Source organism: Gopherus evgoodei, unplaced genomic scaffold (assembly GCF_007399415.2).
Source record: "Gopherus evgoodei ecotype Sinaloan lineage unplaced genomic scaffold, rGopEvg1_v1.p scaffold_50_arrow_ctg1, whole genome shotgun sequence".
Classification (NCBI taxonomy): domain Eukaryota; kingdom Metazoa; phylum Chordata; order Testudines; family Testudinidae; genus Gopherus; species Gopherus evgoodei.
Window position 1 is genome coordinate 107,945 of NW_022060071.1, and position 7,586 is coordinate 115,530.

Sequence of the window (7,586 nt, forward strand, 5' to 3'; positions counted from 1 at the left end):
TAGATTGTGTTTCCCTAGTTTGTTAATGAGAAGATCATGCGAGACTGTATCGAAAGCTGTACTAGTGTCTAGATATACCACAGCTACTGCTTCCCTACATCCACAGTGCTTGTTGAATCCATGCTAACTATCACTTATCACTTTATTATCTTCTAGATGTTTGCAAATTGATTCCATGATTATTTGCTCCATTATCTTACCTGGTACAGAAGTGAAGCTGACTGGTCTGTAACAGCCTGGATTTCCCTTATTTCCCTCTTTATAGACAGGCACTATATGTGCTCTTTTCCAGTCTTCCGGAATCTCCCCTGTGTCCCATGACTTTCCAAAGATAGTAACTAACGGCTCAGATAGCTCCTCAGTTAGTTCCCTCAGAGTATTCTAGGATGCATTTCATCAGGGCCTGGTGACTTGAAGACATCTAACTTCTCCAAGTGACTTTTAACTTGTTCTTTCCCTATTTTAGTAGATGAATCTACCCCATTTTCACTGGCCTTCTCTATTGTAGGTGCCCAAACACCACCCATCCTCCTGGTGAAAACCAAAACAAACAATGGTTAATCACCCTCACTGCTAAATAATTGTCCCTAATTTCGAGCTGGAATTTGCCTGGCTTCAGCTTCCAGCCCTTCTGTCTCACTCAGCTTTCCTCTGGTAGATTACAGAGCCCATTATTACTCATGATTTTCTCGAGAGTGCCTCACCATAAAATGGGCCATGGAAGCATTGCGCTACTACTTGCTCGGGCGCAGATTTGTCCTCATGACCGACCATGCCGCTCTCCAATGGATGCAGCGGAACAAAGAGAAGAACACAAGGGCGACCAGGTGGTTCTTATCCCTCCAACCTTTCCAGTTCCGTGTGCAACACAGAGCAGGGAGCTGTCACGGCAATGCCGATGGCTTGTCATGTGTGCACTGTCTGGCATCCCAAGCTGCCCAACCCCTTGGTGTGGAGCAGGGGGGAGGGATATGTGATAGGCAAATATACTAGTCACTGGCTGAGTAGTTTTCTGTTCCCTGAGTGATCAGAGCAGGGGCTGCACTAGAGTAGTCAGGAACCTGCTAGAACCAATTAAGACAGCCAGGCTGATTAGAACACCTGCAGCCAATCAAGGCAGGCTAATCAGGGCACCTGGGTTTAAAAAGGAGCTCACTCCAGTCAGGCCGGGGGGAGCCAGAGGAGAGGAAATACATGTGAGGAGCTGGGAGCAAGAGGCGCAAGGAGCTGAGAGTGAGAGGGTGTGCTGCTGGAGGTCTAAGGAGTACGAGCGTTATCAGACACCAGGAGGAAGGTCCTGTGGTGAGGATAAAGAAGGTGTTTGGAGGAGGCCATGGGGAAGTAGCCCAGGGAGTTGTAGCTGTCATGCAGCTGTTATAGGAGGCACTATAGACAGCTGCAATCCACAGGGCCCTGGGCTGGAACCCAGAGTAGAGGGCGGGCCCAGGTTCCCCCCAAACCTCCCAACTCCTGATCAGACACAGGAGAAGTTGACCCAGACTGTGCGGAAGATCACTGAGGTGAGCAAATCTGCCAAATAAGTGCAGGACTCACCAAGGTAGAGGAGGAACTTTGTCACAGTATTCTAGGATGCATTTCATTAAGCTCTGGTGACTTGAAGATATTTAAATTTTCCAAGTGACTTTTAACTTCTTCTTTCCCTATTTTAGTAGATGAATCTACTCCATTTTCACTGGCATTCTCTATTTCAGGTGTCCAAACACCACCAACCATCTTGGTGGAAACCAAAACAAGCAATGGTTAGTCACCTCACTGCTAAATATTTGGCCCTAATTTCGAGCTGTAATTTGCCTGGCTTCAGCTTCCAGCCCTTCGGTCTCACTCAGCCTTTCTCTGGTAAATTACAAAGCCTGTTATTACCCATGATTTTCTCCCCATGAAAGTCTCTGCTTGGTCATCTTTTTGATAAGTTAAAGAGAAATATGCATTCAAGTCTAACGATCCAGCTTTTACTCTATTCTCAAAACATTTTTGTGGCTCTTTTCTGCACCGTCTCCAAGTTTTCAGCATCTTTTCAAATGTGGACCCCAGAACTGGATTCAGTTTACTTCACCAATCCCATGCTCCAACTCACCAACTCAATATTTTCCACTACTAAATCAAATGCCTCTGAGAAATCAAGGTTCATTGCATCAGCACTGTTCCCTTGGTCAACCAATTTGTACTCTCACAAAAGGATGAAATCAGGTTTACTTGAGAAAATCTGTTTAAATTGGCGACTGGCATTACTTACATTTTTAAACTTTTTTTTTAACTAATCCCATACCAGCTTTTCCATTCCTTGTCAACTCTTTATCTAATATATATATATATATAAAACCCTTTCCCTTTATTTTTAGTACTTTATATATAACACAGGAATTGACATAAATCATTTCTAGGATTTAATTTTTTATTCTTAATATAATTAATAACCTCCTTTTTGTGATTCATAGCGCTGCTACACATGGAGTTTTCCCAGATGTCTTAACTTTCTTCATCAATTTTCTTAATTTCCGATTTCTATTCTTGGCCAGCTATTTTCCCTTTTTCCTCTTTGTTACATATTGTTTCCCTCCCCCTAATTGCTGCCTTCACTTTACCTCAAAACTGAATTTTTGCCCAAAGTTGTTCACTTTGTTGACTGTGGAAACATGAGTTTTCCTCTATTTAATGAGCTGTAATCAAAGTAATACCAACATTCTTTCACATTTTTTCTGATTAAATTTTTCCTCCCAATCAGTTTTGCTGACAATTTTCCTCAGCTTTGGGGAATTAGTCTTCTTGGAGCACTAAGTGTCTATCAATAGTACTGGCTGAGAACTGTCCATCTGAACGTAAATCAGTTTCATTTTTTATTTTCCTCTCCTATATCATATGTCCTCATCTTTGTCCCATGTGAACAGTAAAGAATCCCGGACTTTTCTATCCTTAAATAGAGACTGGGTGACCAAAACTGAACACATTCCCGAACATGTTATGCTCCATCTCATATCTTAATGATCAGAACATTGTTTTGTTTTGTCCACTGCTGCGAATGAGCAGGTGTTTCTCTTGAGCTGCTGTCAATGGCATCCAGGTCTTTCCCCTGAGGTATGTGCTAGCTGGGATGTTTCTCTCAGCACATGTCCTTGTAAAAGTTTTTTTTCCCCCTCTTGGATTTTGAGCAACTGGATGAATGGGGATCTCCCTTCAGTATGGACTCCCTATCCTGACTCTCCTTGCATTATGGAACAATGATGGATAACCACTATCCAAATTTTTGTTTCCTGCTGGTGCCTCTTAAGGTTCCCTCTGCAAAAGAGTTTACAAATTATTAATTCAGGGAGCACAAGAAAATATGGAATTGGATTTTGTAAGGTCATTGTTAATAGTTATTCTCTCTGAATAATGAAAATGTAAATTTTTCACTGTGTGAAGACAGATCAATCTTCTTATCCCATGAAAACAGCTTCCACTACTGCATGCACAGTCTCATATTAACGTTGTCTCTCCATTCAGGCATTTCTACTGCGACCATCACCCAATGTCCTGGGAACACATAGAAAGTATGGGGAGCATACAGTAAATGCAAGAGACACCCTTAAGCCTCAGAGTTGGTCGCTTTCTCCCCTACACCATGTCAGATTCGAACACAACTTACTTCACCAACCCCTCCACCTTCATTCTACTTGGCATTCCTGGCCTAGAGGCAGCCATATCTGAATCTCCATTCCCTTCTGTGCTATGTACGCCATAGCCGTGTTGGGGAACTTCACCATCCTGTTCATCGTGAAGAGAGAGCCGAGCCTCCATGGGCCCATGTACTATTTCCTCTGCATGCTGGCTGTCACCGACCTGGTCATGTCCATATCCACCCTACCCAAACTGCTGAGCATCTTCTGGTTCAATTCCAGGGAGATCAGTTTCAGTGCCTGCCTCACCCAGATGTACTTCATTCACTGCTTCTCAGGGATGCAGTCTGGAATCCTCGTGGCCATGGCTTTTGATCGCTACGTGGACATCTGCCATCCTCTGAGATATTCAACGACCCTGACAAACTCTGCTGTGGCCAAGATAGGCCTGGCCGTGGTGCTGCGCGGTGGCATACTCGCATTACCCTATCCCTTATTAGTGAGGCGGTGGCCATATTGCAGAACCAACATCATCCCCCACTTCTATTGTGGGCATAAAGCTGTGGTGAAGCTGGCCTGCGCTGACATCCGCATCAGTAGTTACTATGGACTGTTTAATATTCTCTCTGTGATCGGAATGGATGTGTTTTTTATCAGCGTGTCCTATACTCAGATCCTCTGGGCCATGTTCCACTTCCCCACAAAGGATGCCCGGCTCAAAACTTTTTGTACCTGCATCTCTCATCTTTGTGCTATCTCAGCTTTGTACATCCCAGATGTATTCTCTTCTCTCGTTCAGCGGTTTGGCCACAATGTGCCACTACATTTCCTCATTCTTATTACCAGTGTGCACCAGCTGATGCCCCCCATGATACACCCCATCATTTATGGGGTGAGGACCAAGCAGATCCGGGGCAGGCTGCTCCAGCTCTTTAGTCATAAGGGGGCCCAAATGTTTTTTCTATGTGCTCTGGCTCTCAGATTGAGCTATGTGTAGAGCTGGCTGGCGTATGATGGTGGGGCCTCTTCCCTCAATCACTTCCTGGACAGACAGAGAGACATTAAACCCTGTCCTGTCCTTACTGTGCCATGTCAATGTGATGAACCGGGGAATCAGTCTATGCACACTAAACTGGGTTGCCACCTTTCTAATTGCTCATAGATGGATCTCTGGAATTACAATCTTGCCCCATCTCTTCTGTCAAGCCTCGACCCCACTGTGTGTCTTCTCCCCAAGGCCCTGCCCCTGTCACTTGCTCCTGTCTTCCCCTTCCCTTCTCAGCTGCGACCCAGTCATCTCTAAAACCAATATGTTCTCATATCTTGTGGCAGTCACTTAAGAGGGACTGGTTAGTTTTAACATTTCAATGTTTATTATTACTTTGTTACTAACTCTATGCAGAGATAGACTCCTGGGATCTATCTGAGATCTGGGAGGGGGGTGGGGTATCGTGGGTTCCAAGAGGAGGCAGATACGTCTGAGGTCTAAAGAAGAAGATCAGAATGGCCATACTGGGTAAAACCAATTGTCCATGTAGCCCAGTAGCCTGTTTCCTATCAGTGCCCAGTGCCAGGTGCTTCAGAGTGAATGAACAGAACATGGGAATCAGCCTGTGATTCATGTGGATCAGCTTGGCAGAAGTAGGCAGAAGCACTGAGCAGAGACTGCCTCAGCTTCATCTGGCAGGAGTTCAAGCCTCCAACCATAGCAGAAGTCATCAGGGGGAAGGGAAGGGCCCTGGCTGCAGCAGCAGAAGAGCCCCCAGTTCACGCTGCCCCAAGCCCTAGACACAGTCACAGAGTGGAGGCAGGAGCTGTTGGGGGAATGTGGAGAGAAGCGCTACTCATTTTTGTCTTCTCCATCTTCCATACTGCTGCCGTCCAGGGGTTGATTCCTTTTTCCCTCTCTTTGGATGAACCTCAGGGGGAAGTTTTTTTTGTGTCCCCTCCCTGACCCTTTTAGGGGCTGCTCTCTTCCCTCCAGCTCCCTTTCCCTTTCTGCGGCACCACCGGTACCATCGCCAAACCGGTGGTCTGATCTCTCTTTGCCGATCTCCATGGGCTGCAGGGTCATAACAGGGACCCAGCCAGAAAATCATCAGAAGTCCACAACACTGTCTCCCACTGTGCTGTGGGATGAGCATGACAGTGTCTGGTGGACACCTGTGATTTCACGAGTAAGGTGAAATTCCTTCTACAGCATTGGGGAGACTTCTATCTCCTCTTCTCGGCCACAAGGTCTGTTTTGGAGGAGTGGAGGGGAACCGGGAGCTGGACATCCTAGTCTACCAGTGGGCCCACAACTTCTGTAACAAACTTTTCAGGTTGGTCAGCGATTGTTTCAAGGCCGGCTGGGGATTCTCTTGCCCACAAGGATGCTCCTCAGCCCTCAGAATGAAGCCAACCATCTTTCAACATTGAACCCCAGAGGCTCTAGGGTGGTTCTCCATGTTGCAAGGTGCTCTCCTTCCTTTGTGATGTAGGGTATTGTCAGGGTTCCCTCCCCACTCTGAACTCTGGGGTACAGATGTTGGGACCCACATGAAACCCCCCCTGAGCTTATATTCCACCATATTAGGTTAAAAACTTCCCCAAGGTGCAAATTCCTTTCCTTGACCTTGGATGGTATTGCTGTCACCATTAAGTGATTTAAACAAACATTCAGGGAGGGGCCACTTGCGGAACTACCAACTATGGTTTGTAACCTGTCCTTTAAATCAGCTTGTGTACCCAATGACAGGAAGATAGGTAATGTGACACCGATATTTAAAAAAGGCTCTAGAGGTGATCCCAGAAATTACAGATGTGTAAGTTTAACATCAGTACTAGGCAAATTATTTGAAACAATAGTAAAGAATAACATTGTCAGACACATAGAAAAACATAAATTGTTCGGCAAAAGTCAACATGGTTTCTGTAAATGGAAATTGTGTTTTACTAATATATTAGAATTCTATCTATCATTAGCCTGAAAGATTGGCTGCCCTGCTGGGGTAGTTCCTAGTCCCATATCTTCCCAACAAACATTGTCATGAACCATGACAACCTCTCCTTGTTTCAGTTTTTGTTCACACTGAAGCTGCGGCAGTTCTAGTGGTCAGAGTGTCCATTGGCTTCCTGTTCCTATCCAAATATCGGGTGTTATTCCAGGAGCACCGAGTACAAATCGGCTAGGCTCACCAGGGTGTTTAATTTCCCAAACATTGCGGTGAATTGCCCAATCTCACATGCATCCTCCCCACGGACCCAGCAGGATTCGGTATGTCGGAGCCCACATCCCTCCAACCAGCCCGTGCGCTTTGAAGCAGCACTATGAGTGTCTGCATTTCTACCCTGAAACCCTCCAAGTATGTCTCCAAGGCCACAATTCAGATGGCATCCCCGAGGCATTTGTAAGGGCACTGGGCCAAGTCTGATGCTCAAGATCACTCCGAATGGCCATCAGCTGGTCATTCAGGAAATCCTGAATCTCTGAGCAGGCCAAATCCCACTTCAATATCTTCCCTGCCTCAGTGATGTTAAGTGCCATCCTTGTTAGCAAACCCTGGGTTATGGAGCTGAGGGTGGAGATAACATGCAGTCTGCCAATTCCACCCTGTATGTGTGCTCCAGTAATAATTCCCGTGTCTCTCTCCAGCTGCCCTAGTTTTTCCTCATGCTGTTGGCCTTTGTAAAGAGTCCAAATTGCTGCTGCACTATTGGCATTCAAATCTCTTTTCCTTCTTGAGACGATCCATGCCCTTTGCTCTGGTAACCAAATGGCAGCCCCCTTGGAGCAATTTGGGTATACAGAGGTGACCTGAAAACTGGATAATGGCAGTGTGAATGTTACAGTCCCTAGTGTGGCATTAACTAGTGTCCATCGATACCCTAGCACATCTCTCTTTGGTACAGTGTCATACCACCTTTCTTGGTTAACAATTCTCATATAGCTCTGAGAAGCTTCACCATTAAGGGCATCAGCAGGGGAAT

General features: G+C 45.8%; 1 pseudogene; it reads left to right on the forward strand.

Annotated features, from left to right (window-relative positions):
• The first annotated feature begins 3,619 nt into the window (after positions 1–3,619).
• On the forward strand, positions 3,620–4,611 carry LOC115643057 (annotated as a pseudogene).
• The last annotated feature ends 2,975 nt before the right edge of the window (positions 4,612–7,586 follow it).